Source organism: Mixophyes fleayi, chromosome 11 (genome assembly GCF_038048845.1).
Source record: "Mixophyes fleayi isolate aMixFle1 chromosome 11, aMixFle1.hap1, whole genome shotgun sequence".
Lineage (NCBI taxonomy): Eukaryota > Metazoa > Chordata > Amphibia > Anura > Limnodynastidae > Mixophyes > Mixophyes fleayi.
In genome coordinates, this window is record NC_134412.1 from 49173067 (window position 1) to 49186927 (window position 13861).

Sequence of the window (13861 nt, forward strand, 5' to 3'; positions counted from 1 at the left end):
AGGAGGTATGGTACAGTTATGTGTGCATGACTCTGCTGTACTGAACTTGCCCATGTATGCCTCCAATCTGCCTCTCAAGGGTTAAGGGCTACAAGTGCAAGTTGCTTAAGACTCTAAATATGGCTACATTGTGCATCAAAGCACATTATTATGTGCCATGATTTGGACTTTCATTCAACTCAAAATCTAAAGAAACAGATGTTAAATCCAGAGGGATTATGGGAGCAAAAGCAGAATGTCGACTATGTTTTTGCCATTTTGCCATAAGAAACCAGGCAATCGAATTAAAGACTGTTACAGTTGGACAAATAAAAGAAGCAGTAACATTAAGTACTGTTGCCAGTAAAACTCCAAGCAAAGGCTTTTATTGACAATTACACTAAGTTTATGCAAGCAGTCAATATTTTCAGTGCTGACCCTTCTTTTTGAAGACCTCTGCAATTCGCCCTGGCATGCTGTCAATCATTTTCTGGGCCACAAACAGACTGATGGCCGCTCTTTCTTGCCTAATCAATGCTTGGAGTCAGAATTTGTGGGTTTTCGTTTGTCCACCAGTCTCTTAAGGATTGATAACAAGTTCTCAATGGGATTAAGTTCTGGGGAGTTTCTTGGCCATGGACCCAAAATTTCAATGTTTTGATCCCCGAGCCACTTAGTTATCACTCAAATTTGCCTTATGGCAAGGTATTCCATCATGCTGGAATAGGCATTGTTCGTCACCAAACTGTTGTTGGATGATTGGGAGAAGTTGCTCTTGGAGGAAATTTTGGTACCATTCTGTCACGGGCACTAGGAGTCTTTACCCAGGGATCACCAGGTGATAAGCTTACCAGAGCAGTATAGGTGGTAATATGGTACTCTGGTAGCGGGGTGATCACGGAACAGGAGACAGCTGATGATAGGGATGCTCGGGAAAGTCTATGACTAGCAGCACTGGTGATATATATGTAGTAATACACGAGGAACTGAATGGACAAAGGACACGTGAGGGTAGTCAGTGGTCTGCGGTAGCAAGTTGTACCACTGCTATAGTGAGGAGGAATGTCCAACAGAAACGAGGAGGTGATGAGAGTCAGCGGTCTGCGTTTAGCAAGTTGTACCGCTGTCTGGGTGAAGGAATGGGATCCAGGTGAAGGTATCCGGGAAGTCAGTGGTCTGCGTTAGCAAGTTGTACCACTACTATGTGAGAGGACACTGGAACAGGTGACACTGGAAACAGGAATCAGTGGTCTGCCTCTAGCAAGTTGTACCACTGAATATATATGTGAGGAGGAGCACGGGGAGAGACTGCAATACAGAGGATACACGGGCACCTTGAACTTGATCCACAATGACATGCACAATATAGTAATGACTGAACAGCACTGCAATAATACAAAGTCATAGAAACTATCCGGGCAAAAGATAACACAGTCAATGATGGCAAAAGTCTCAGCGGGTAGTAAGCTCCAGAGGAGAACAACTCAGTCCAGCAAGATATGCAATACACCAGCACAGTCAATGAGAAGTATGCATACCGTGGTTCAGGAGCAGGCTGTCAGACAGGAGTGCAGAGATACCTGTAGGGCTGGAGGCCGGCAGGATGCGAAGTCCCTGGAGGGTGAAGCGGTAATCAAGTAGGTGCAGCGCACAGGTAGGTAGACCAGCAGGGGAACAAATACTCAGGAAGCAGTAGTATGTAGAACTGTACTCCTGGAGGACCCTGAAGAGTAGCGATGGTCTAAACGAGATGAAAGCAGTGAGGCGCAGATCCGATGCAGACTGGCAAGTAGTGACCAGCAGGAACACTGAGAAGCACGGAGAGCAGATCAGCTGCTGCAGACACGAGTAGAACTGAGGAGTAGCAGCCAGCAGGACTCTGCAGGTACACGGAGGTAGCGGATAGCAACCAGCAGGTGCAGCCACGATGAAACACGGGAGAGTAGAGCTGAGCTGGAACTGTTGAGCACGGAGAGCAGCGGATAGGAATCAGCTGTAGCAGTCTCGAGGAAACACGGGAGAGTTGAGATGAGCTGAAGACTGTAGCGCACGGAGGCAGCGGATAGGAATCAGCTAACATTCACGATGAAACACAGCAGGGTTGAAGTGGTCTGAAGACTGTAGTGCACGGAGGCAGCGGATAGGAATCAGCTAACAGTCACGATGAAACACAGGAGAGTTGAAGTGGTCTGGAAACCACAGGAGTAGAAGTGGTCTGGAAACCACAGGAATCAGCAGCGCTGAACACACGAGGAAACACAGGAACACCTTTAGAGGCTCATGGGGAATGAGACTCCAAGATCAGGCAACGAGGAGAGGACAGCAGGTGCTTTAAATAGGGAGTGTTGCCTGATCAGCCAATTAAGTTAAAGGAACAGGTACTGAAGGTTTTGAAAGGGCTGCGCATGCGCAGACCCTCAGGATGGTGGACGGCCACGGTTCCTAAACACACGGGAAGAAGCACTCACAGTCTGGTGAGTGACAGTACCCCCCCTTTTAAAGGTGGGCAGAGGACGCCTGGAACCGGGCTTGTCCGGATTTTTGGAATAAAACTTCTTAAGAAGAGCTGGGGCGTTGAGATCTTCAGCTTTGATCCATGAACGCTCCTCAGGACCAAAGCCCTTCCAATGAACGAGGAAACGGAGAACTCCTCGCGAAATTTTTGCGTCCAATACCTGAGTAATCTCGAAATCCTCCTCCTGATGAACTTGAACTGGCTGAGGTGCTGAAGGAGGAGCCGAGAAATGGTTGATGATGAGAGGTTTGAGCAAGGACACATGGAAGGCATTGGAAATACGAAGGTTCTTAGGAAGTAGAAGTTTGAAACAAACTGGATTTATCACTTGAATGATCCTATATGGACCAATAAAACGGGGAGCGAATTTCATAGATGGGACCTTCAAACAAATATTTTTGGTAGATAACCAGACACGATCTCCAATTTTCAGTGGTGGAATAGCCCGCCTCTTCTTATCTGCGAAAGACTTATATTTGGCAGATGTCTTCTTTAAACAGGTTTTGACCTGAGACCAAATATTTTTGAAGGTCTGACAAACAGTCTCTACAGCAGGAACTTGGGTGGGAGGGAGGGCAGGAAATTCCGGAAAAGACGGATGGTGACCGTAAACCACAAAGAATGGAGTTTTGGACGATGACTCATGGTACATGTTGTTATGAGCGAATTCAGCCCAAGGAAGCAATTCTACCCAGTTGTCTTGATTGGCTGATGAGAACATCCTTATAAAGGTCTCGAGATCTTGATTGACCCGTTCAGTTTGTCCGTTTGATTGCGGATGGTAAGAAGATGAGAGTGCTAATCGTATGCCCAAGGTTTTACAAAGGGCCCGCCAGAATCTGGAAACGAATTGTACTCCTATATCTGACACAATCTCAGACGGACATCCATGAATACGAAAGATTTCCTTAATGAAATGTTCAGCCAGAGTAGACGAGTAAGGCAAACCAGACAAAGGGACAAAATGAGCCATCTTCGAAAATCTGTCTACCACTACCCAAATAGTATTACAATTTTTACTAGATGGTAGATCAGTAACAAAGTCCATACTAATATGGGTCCAGGGCTTGGACGGAATGGGTAGTGGTTGCAGCAACCCCGCTGGAGTTCTGCGGGAGGATTTAAACTGAGAACACAATTCACAAGAAGCAACAAACTCTTTGACGTCTCTCCTCATCGAGGGCCACCAGTAACTTTGAGAGAGAATCTCAAAGGTCTTGCGTTCAGAGACCATCTTGCTTGACGAGGGTTCAAGCATTGGGCAGACTGTAGGTATGACAAGTTCTTATGATCCGTGAAAATCGTCACAGGGTGACGAGCTCCTTCCAATAAGTATCTCCACTCCTCTAATGCAACTTTGATAGCCAGCAACTCCTTGTCCCCGATAGTGTAATTTTTCTCCGCAGGCAGGAGACCCCGAGAGTAAAAGGCACAAGGATGGAATTTTTGTTGCTCCGAGCGTTGGGAGAGAATGGCTCCTAAGCCCACATTAGAGGCATCTACTTCTAGGAAGAAGGGAAGTGTCACATCAGGCTGTCGAAGAATGGGAGCCGAGGAGAAGGACTCTTTAAGAAATTGAAAGGCTTGGAGGGCCTCGGATGACCATTGCTTAGTATTGGCCCCTTTACGAGTCAGGGCCACAATAGGAGATGCAATGGACGAGAAGTCTTGAATGAAGCGTCTATAGTAATTGGCAAAACCTAAAAAACGCTGGATAGCACGAAGAGTAGTTGGCTGGGGCCAATGTAATACAGCATTCACCTTTTCTGGATCCATTTTCAGGCCAACTCCGGAAACAATATACCCCAAAAATGGAATCTGGGGCAACTCGAATGAACATTTTTCTAGTTTGCAGAATAATGAATTTTTCCGGAGTCTGGAAAGGACCTCTGCCACATGTTGGTGATGAGAAGGCAGGTCCTGTGAAAAGATCAATATGTCGTCCAGGTAGACAACGACACATACATATAACAAGTCCCGAAAGATCTCATTAACAAAGCCCTGGAAAACAGCGGGGGCATTACACAACCCGAAAGGCATTACTAGATATTCATAATGCCCATCTCTGGTGTTGAACGCTGTCTTCCATTCGTCACCGGGCCGGATTCTAATTAAATTATAGGCACCACGAAGATCCAACTTGGTAAAGATCCGAGCTCCCTTGATGCGATCAAATAACTCAGTGATCAACGGAATGGGATACCGATTTTTAATAGTAATGGCATTGAGTCCACGAAAATCTATGCAGGGGCGTAATGATCCATCCTTCTTTTTTACGAAGAAGAACCCGGCTCCAGCGGGAGAGGTGGAAGGTTGAATAAACCCTCGCTGGAGATTCTCCTGGATGTAATCAGATGTAGCTTGAGTTTCAGGTAACGAAAGCGGATAGACCCGACCCCTAGGAGGAGTCTTGCCAGGTAGAAGATTGATCGGACAATCCCATGAACGATGAGGAGGAAGACGTTCAGACTGAGCTTTATCAAAAACATCGGCAAAAGAAGCATACTGAGGAGGGAGTCCTGGTGAGGAAGATGAGATGGAAGATTGCTGTATTTTAAGAGGAATGACTTGGGAAAGACAACGATGATGACATTCAGCTCCCCAAGACGTAACTTGAGGAGTGCGCCAGTTAATCTGGGGAGAATGACATTGAAGCCATGGAAGGCCTAAGACAATCGGACTTGTCGTAACAGGAAGAATTAAAAACGAAATCTCTTCACGGTGTAGCACACCAATCTGAAGCGTTACTGGAGACGTACTCTGGGTGATGAGACCATTGATGAGACGTGATCCATCTATAGCAGTCACAGTAATCGGTGTTTTCAAAGTAATCACTGGTAGGGACCATTGATTCACTAGGGATTTAGAAATGAAATTTCCGGCTGCTCCAGAATCAATCAGAGCTTGAGACTCAAAGGATTTGGTAGCAAAGGAAATCGTAACATCAAAAGCGCAGACTTTTAATTTCGTAGAAGATGGAGAGGACTCCAGGGACCCTAACTTCACCTCTCCAGAACTAGTTAGGGCCTGGCATTTCCCGATTTCTTAGGGCAAGAACTGAGCATATGTGTGGAATCAGCACAATAGATACAAAGTCTATTCTTTACTCTTCGGTTCCTCTCCTCTGAAGCTAACTTGGAACGTCCTATCTCCATGGGGATCACAGGAGGCGAAGCTGGACGAAATTGAGGAGTTGAGCGAAGAGGTGCTTTAACTGAAGTTGTTTTCTCAGATTCTCTTTCACAAAACCTCATGTCTACACGATGGCAAAGAGAGATCAAATCTTCTAATGACGTAGGTAGCTCTTGGGTAGTCAGTGCATCTTTAATTTTATCGGAGAGCCCCTGCCAGAAGGCGGCAATTAATGCTTCAGTGTTCCACTGAAGTTCAGAGGCTAATATCCTAAATTGAATGACGTACTGGCCTACTGTATGAGAACCCTGACGTAAACGAAGAATGCTGGAAGCAGCGGAGGTCACACGACCTGGTTCATCGAACACACTTCGGAACATAGAAATGAATTTGGCACTATCTTGTAATACAGGATCGTTTCTCTCCCACAGAGGGGAGGCCCAAGCCAGAGCTTGTCCAGAAAACAATGAGATAAGATAGGCCACTCTGGAACGATGGGTAGAAAAATTTTGAGGTTGGAGCTCAAAATGAACTGAGCATTGGTTGAGAAAACCCCTAAAAGTTTTGGGGTCTCCATCGTACTTTGACGGAGTAGGCAGGTGAAGCGTGGGAGCTGTAGACACCTGGGATGGCACTGGGGAAACGGAGGAAAGCACAGGAGCTTCAACATTAGCTGTAACGGTCGGTCCAGATGTTCCTTGGGAGGCTAACGACTGGTAGCATTGAAGTAACAGCTGTTGGCGAGCATCCTGTTGCTCCACACGGGTGACCAGATGCTGCAGCATCTCTTTGGCTGTAGGTTCCGTATCTGGGTCTGTCATGGCCTGATCTTACTGTCACGGGCACTAGGAGTCTTTACCCAGGGATCACCAGGTGATAAGCTTACCAGAGCAGTATAGGTGGTAATATGGTACTCTGGTAGCGGGGTGATCACGGAACAGGAGACAGCTGATGATAGGGATGCTCGGGAAAGTCTATGACTAGCAGCACTGGTAATATATATGTAGTAATACACGAGGAACTGAATGGACAAAGGACACGTGAGGGTAGTCAGTGGTCTGCAGTAGCAAGTTGTACCACTGCTATAGTGAGGAGGAATGTCCAACAGAAACGAGGAGGTGATGAGAGTCAGCGGTCTGCGTTTAGCAAGTTGTACCGCTGTCTGGGTGAAGGAATGGGATCCAGGTGAAGGTATCCGGGAAGTCAGTGGTCTGCGTTAGCAAGTTGTACCACTGCTATGTGAGAGGACACTGGAACAGGTGACACTGGAAACAGGAATCAGTTGTCTGCCTCTAGCAAGTTGTACCACTGAATATATATGTGAGGAGGAGCACGGGGAGAGACTGCAATACAGAGGATACACGGGCACCTTGAACTTGATCCACAATGACATGCACAATATAGTAATGACTGAACAGCACTGCAATAATACAAAGTCATAGAAACTATCCGGGCAAAAGATAACACAGTCAATGATGGCAAAAGTCTCAGCGGATAGTAAGCTCCAGAGGAGAACAACTCAGTCCAGCAAGATATGCAATACACCAGCACAGTCAATGAGAAGTATGCATACCGTGGTTCAGGAGCAGGCTGTCAGACAGGAGTGCAGAGATACCTGTACGGCTGGAGGCCGGCAGGATGCGAAGTCCCTGGAGGGTGATGCGGTAATCAAGTAGGTGCAGCGCACAGGTAGGTAGACCAGCAGGGGAACAAATACTCAGGAAGCAGTAGTATGTAGAACTGGACTCCTGGAGGACCCTGAAGAGTAGCGATGGTCTAGACGAGATGAAAGCAGTGAGGCGCAGATCCGATGCAGACTGGCAAGTAGTGACCAGCAGGAACACTGAGAAGCACGGAGAGCGGATCAGCTGCTGCAGACACGAGTAGAACTGAGGAGTAGTAGCCAGCAGGACTCTGCAGGTACACGGAGGTAGCAGATAGCAACCAGCAGGTGCAGCCACGATGAAACACGGGAGAGTAGAGCTGAGCTGGAACTGTTGAGCACGGAGAGCAGCGGATAGGAATCAGCTGTAGCAGTCTCGAGGAAACACGGGAGAGTTGAGATGAGCTGAAGACTGTAGCGCACGGAGGCAGCAGATAGGAATCAGCCAAACAGTCACGATGAAACACAGGAGAGTTGAAGTGGTCTGAGGACTGTAGTGCACGGAGGCAGCGGATAGGAATCAGCTAATAGTCACGATGAAACACAGCAGGGTTGAAGTGGTTTGAAGACTGTAGTGCACGGAGGCAGCGGATAGGAATCAGCTAACAGTCACGATGAAACACAGCAGGGTTGAAGTGGTCTGAAGACTGTAGTGCACGGAGGCAGCGGATAGGAATCAGCTAACAGTCACGATGAAACACAGCAGGGTTGAAGTGGTCTGAAGACTGTAGTGCACGGAGGCAGCGGATAGGAATCAGCTAACAGTCACGATGAAACACAGGAGAGTTGAAGTGGTCTGGAAACCACAGGAGTAGAAGTGGTCTGGAAACCACAGGAATCAGCAGCGCTGAACACACAAGGAAACACAAGAACACCTTCAGAGGCTCATGGGGAATGAGACTCCAAGATCAGGCAACGAGGAGAGGACAGCAGGTGCTTTAAATAGGGAGTGTTGCCTGATCAGCCAATTAAGTTAAAGGAACAGGTACTGAAGGTTTTGAAAGGGCTGCACATGCGCAGACCCTCAGGATGGTGGACGGCCACGGTTCCTAAACACACGGGAAGAAGCACTCACAGTCTGGTGAGTGACACATTCTTTATTCATGGCTGTGTTTTTAGGTAAAATTGTCAGTGAGCCCACTTCCTTGGCTGAAAAGCAACCCCACACATGAATGGTCTCAGGATGCTTTATTGTTGGCATGACACAGGACTAATGGTAGTGCTCACCTTTCCTTCTCCGCACAAGTGTTTTTCCAGATGCCCCAAACATTCTGAAATGGGATTCATCAGAAAAAATTACTTACCCCAGTCCTCAGCAATCCAATTCCTGTACCTTTCGCAGAATATCAGTCTATCCCTGATGTTTTTTATGAAGAGAAGTGGCTTCTTTGCTGGCCTTCTTGACATCAGGCCATCCTCCAAAAGTCTTCGCCTAACTGTGCGTGCAGATGCGCTCACACCTGCCTGCTGCCATTCCTGAGCAAGCTCTGCACAGCTGAATCAACTTTAGGAGACAGTCCTGGCACTTGCTGGACGTTCTTGGGTGCCCTGAAGCCTTCTTCACAACTATTGAACCTCTCTCCTTGAAGTTTTTGATGATCCGATAAATGGTTGATTTGGGTGCAATCTTACTAGCAGCAATATCCTTGCCTGTGAAGCCCTTCTAGTGCACAGCAATTTATGACTGCACATGTTTCCTTGTAGCTAGCCATAGTTAACAGAGAAAGAACAATGATTTTAAGCACCACCGTCCTTTTAAAGCTTCCAGTCTGTTATTCTAACTCAATCAGAATTACAGAGAGATCTCCAGCCTTGTCCTCATCAACTCTCTCACCGGTATTAACGAGAGAATCTCTGACCTGATGTCAGCTGTTCCTTTTGTGGCAGTGCTGAAACGCAGTGGAAATGTTGTTTTTTGGATTGAAGTTCATTGTCATGGCCATCATAAAAACTGAGGCAGCAGACTTTGTGAAAAATAATATTTGTGCTATTCTCAAAACTTTTGGCTTTGACTGTATATTTAGTGTTACTCACCACCTTAGTGGTGGATGCCATAGCAGCAGAGGAGGCTGACAGCATGTGGGGTGCCAAGTAACATCAGGATATCCCAAGTAAGTGTGCACACATCACTACACCAGGTACCAGAGGGGTTTCACAAAATAACAACTTTCACAAGAAAATAAATCAAGAAGCTGAATGAAGAGCAGGCATTCAAATGCTTGACCTCAAAAGTGGAGACAGTGGGCCTGATTCACAGGACTGTAACTAGGCTGTGCAAGAGGGGTGACCAATGCTGAAGAGGGGCACAGTTTATGAATATTTTAGGATTGTTTGGTTAAAATTGAGGGCTAGGGGGGACGGCATTTTTCCTTCATGACCCAGGAGCTAAAATTTTCAGTTCGGCTCTGCTGATTTATCAAGGGATGTAAATGGCTATTTTGTGCGCACTATCCACAATATCGCTCTACGCATGGCCTGAACCAGACCATACGCCAGCAACACAACCACGTTCAATTGAGCTTTGAGCTCAAAGGATGCTTACTACAGCCTGCAACTTCAGGGAGGGAACAGGGCAGGGGAAATGTGTTTTCTTGTAGTCAATGTACAGTAAAGGCGTGACAATCTCGAGCACACGCAGCACCGTTCAATTCAAGCTCTGGGTATCTCTTTGGTACTTCTTTTTCAGTCAAATGTTTTGCTCCAAGAAATGGATAAATTTGCAATAGTGCCACTAGAACGACAAACAGATAGGTGGACTGCAAATATTTATTACCTTTTATTAAAAAAATCACAAACTCAATAATCATGATAAATTGCATATAAAAATATATAAAATATTCATATAATTCAGATACCATAAAACAATACTTTGCTAGATATTGAACAAAGTGCATAGTAAATAATACACCTGTACTTATAACATTGATTCTTATCCAATATACATTCATTAACTGAATGTCAATATAAGTCAGAATTAATGTTTATTATTTATATGTCAAATACCGTGATTTCTTACTACATATACACTATATGGACAAAAGTACTTGGCCACACCTTTTATTATTGAATTAAGGTGATTTAATCAGAACCATTGCTAGAGGGGTAAAAAATCAAGCACCTAGCCATGCAGTCTCCATTTCCAAAATTTGTGATACAAAATGGGTCATTCCGATGAGCTTAGTGACTTCAAAACATGGTAGTGTGATAGGATGAAACCTTTGCAATAAGACGGTTTGTGACATTTCATCCCAGTTGGATATTCCATGGTCAACTGTAAGTGATATTATTAGAAACTGTATGCATTTAGGAACAAAAGAAACTCAGCAACGAAATGGAAGACCACATAAACTCACAGAGAGGGTTCAATGACTGCTAAAGCGCGTGGTGCGTAAAAGTCGCCAACACTCTACTGATTCCATAGCTGAAAAGTTCTGAACTTCCACTGGCATTAATGTAAGCTCAAAAACTGTGCGGCGGGTGCTTAATAGAATGGGTTTCCATGGCCGAGCAACTGCATGCAAGCCTCACATCACCAAGACCAATGCCAAGCATAAGATAGAATGGTGTAGAGCACACCGACACTGGACTGTGGAGAAGTAGAAACGTGTTCTGTGGAGAGACAAATCACGCTTCTCTGTTTGGCAGTCAGACGGGCGAGTCTGGGTTTGGCGGATGCTGGGAGAACATTACCTGCCTGAATGCATTATGGCAACTGTGAAGTTTCCTATCTACAGAGGTAAATACCCCAGGCTATCCACAAAGTTTACAGTTTCCTCTTCATTTCATCAGGATCTGGATAAGATAAAGAACATATTCTGCCTTCTATATACACAGGGACCACTCAAGCATCTTATCCATACCCAAGGTGGGGCGTGTGCATCACATGGCCAAGTTGTTGCTCTGGCTACAGACACACCTTATTTGCTATATTAATTATATATGAATTCTCTGTATCCTTTACATTTGAAAAATTAAATGTCCTTATCTTTTGACATATTTCTCTCTTCTTACTGCCATAACGTATATACCTGCAATAATACTTATTCAAAATGTTTTTTAAACTGTCCCATCTGGCTAGTGTGATTTTCTTTGAAATAGCAGTATCTCAGTCTGTCAGCTTTAATACCTGCCTGTAATATTCAAAATTGATCTTGCTAAAATAACATAATTTGTCATAACACACTTGCATATGTTTTTTTTTATTTAAAGACAAAGCAAACGTTAGGTCATGTTATGTTATGTTATGTTATGTTTTGAATACTATTTCCTAAAAGTTCCCTTACCTAAACCGGGCCCCTAGGCGGTGGGTGTGGGCTAATAAATGTGTTTAAAAAGAGAATAATAATTAATTAAACACTATTTTACATTGGTGAACTACAGGTCCCAGCAAGCCCAGGCTGCCATTAACAGTCTGTACATGCTGGTACTTGTAGTACTACAAGTACCAGCATGCCCATGGCTGCCAGGGCATGCTGGTACTTGGGGAACCACAAGTGCCAGCATGCCCTGACACCCTAGGCTGTGTCCTGTTGTGCACCAATGTAAATAAAAGACACCCTCGTTTCAGCCACCAACTTTATTAAAATATAAAATGAAGCCAATTCCTATATACCAACTCTGTTCTTCTTTCTTCTTTACAATTCAGTTTTTTAAGCTTTTAATCCAAAAAAAACTTTTAAAAATCCAAAATATCACCAAAAAATAAGTGTGAGAGCAACACTTTCCCAATTGCACTAGTTTTCTCCTGACAACACTCCTGTTCTTCCACCTTCTCAGAGAAATGTGAATAACCTCTGATGTGAAGAACATTGGAAAAGCTGGATGCAGCAGCAATGAAGTTTAAGAAGCCATAGTGCATATTTAATCTTGAAAAAGAGACATTTTTGCATCCCAAAATCCATGATCTTGTCTCCACTCACAGAAAAGTACTTTTTTTTATAGTACATTTATTGTTACCTTGAAGCACATTAAATCAATGGCATCTACTTTCTTCAGATCATATATTTGTCAAGACCATAAAATCCACCTCACATTTTATATACTGGAGGGGTCTGTGAAGATACCGGGTTTATCTGGCCCAATGCTACCCACTTCATACTAGCTGACCACCCACGGGTGCCTTCCTATGCCAGGAAAGTCTACCCAGTACCTTCTAGAATTCGTATAGTCACTCAGGCAAATGCAGTTATAAAAATACAACAGTATATTTATTGTCATACAAACAACACTAGAATATTATGTACACACAGTAAATAAATACCAAGCAGGTTTAGCACATTATCTGTCCCTTACACCAATAGCTTAAGGAGTTATAGTCACCTGGCTGTCCAGACTTCACAACCCATGGATCTCTCTCAGCTGCATATATATATACTAGTAGAGAACGACAACCCAAAAACTAGATCTTGCAGTCTTCATGAATGAAATCCCAGAAGGAACACCCTTCCCCCCTGGAGTCGTTCCTTATATCACAGGTCTAATTTCCACAGTCTTTCCCCTCCCTGGGCAAACTCCTGGGTCTATTCTTCTTAACCATTGGTCAGTGCAGGACTAGGGGGTTTGGACAGGGCAGTGAAGATGAGCTGTCCTTTCACAGAAGCCTCCTGCTGGGATGCAGAAAGAACGTCTGGACTAGTCCTAAGGAGAACAATTGATGCTAATTGGCTTCCCCTACTTCCAAGGAAAAGGTAGCAGTGAGCCCCTCCTAAAATTAACCCCTTACACTACTTTGTGATGTCACAGGGTCCCCAGCTGTTCCATGCTTCCTGTAGAGGAAGGAGGGGGGAGAATGAATGCAGCTCCAGCCATCTTACCTGTATCCTGGACACCACCTGATCTTTACAAATAATCCTCCTGGCTTCAGTTTAAGGACAATGAATAACATTACTGCAAGTCATCAATATATAATACACAATATACATATTTACATTGAACTACAATGTCCCCTTAACCACATGTAATTGGACAATGCAGTTGTAGTCTGGTGAGCTGGGGAACAAAATCAAGGACTATAAAAAGTACTATAATCCACATTATGTGAGAAACGAGACACAGAATGGTTAGCGTATCACACTCGTTTCGTCACAGGGTCTTAATGACTTTCTAGTTAAAACGGATTGCACAAACAAACCTGTTTTGAGAACAATGAACTGGCTTACTAAAAACCCTGGCATTTATAATTAATACTAGTAAATTAACATTTGTTATAGGCTCAATTGTGAAAGTAGTTGTATTGTCTGTGTTCTATAATACCCCTGTGTTCTGTTGCATGTAAGTAAAATGACACAAAAGCTCTAGGAGCAATATGTCCAGCAAAGGGTATCCATCAAAAAAGTAAAGACTGCTGATGGCCATAATTTACACCAACTCAAATGTAGCCCTTCTGACCATATACCTTCTCTAAGGCAAGGTTGCAATTGGATCTCAAATGGATTCCTAGTTTTAATACACTTGTCGATAACGGCCTTAATGAAGGCATAAAAATGAGCTGTTTCACCTAACTTGTTAACTTGAATGTACAAAATATGTTGAAAGTTCTCCAGTTATTAAATTAGAGAGTTATGTTTGCACTT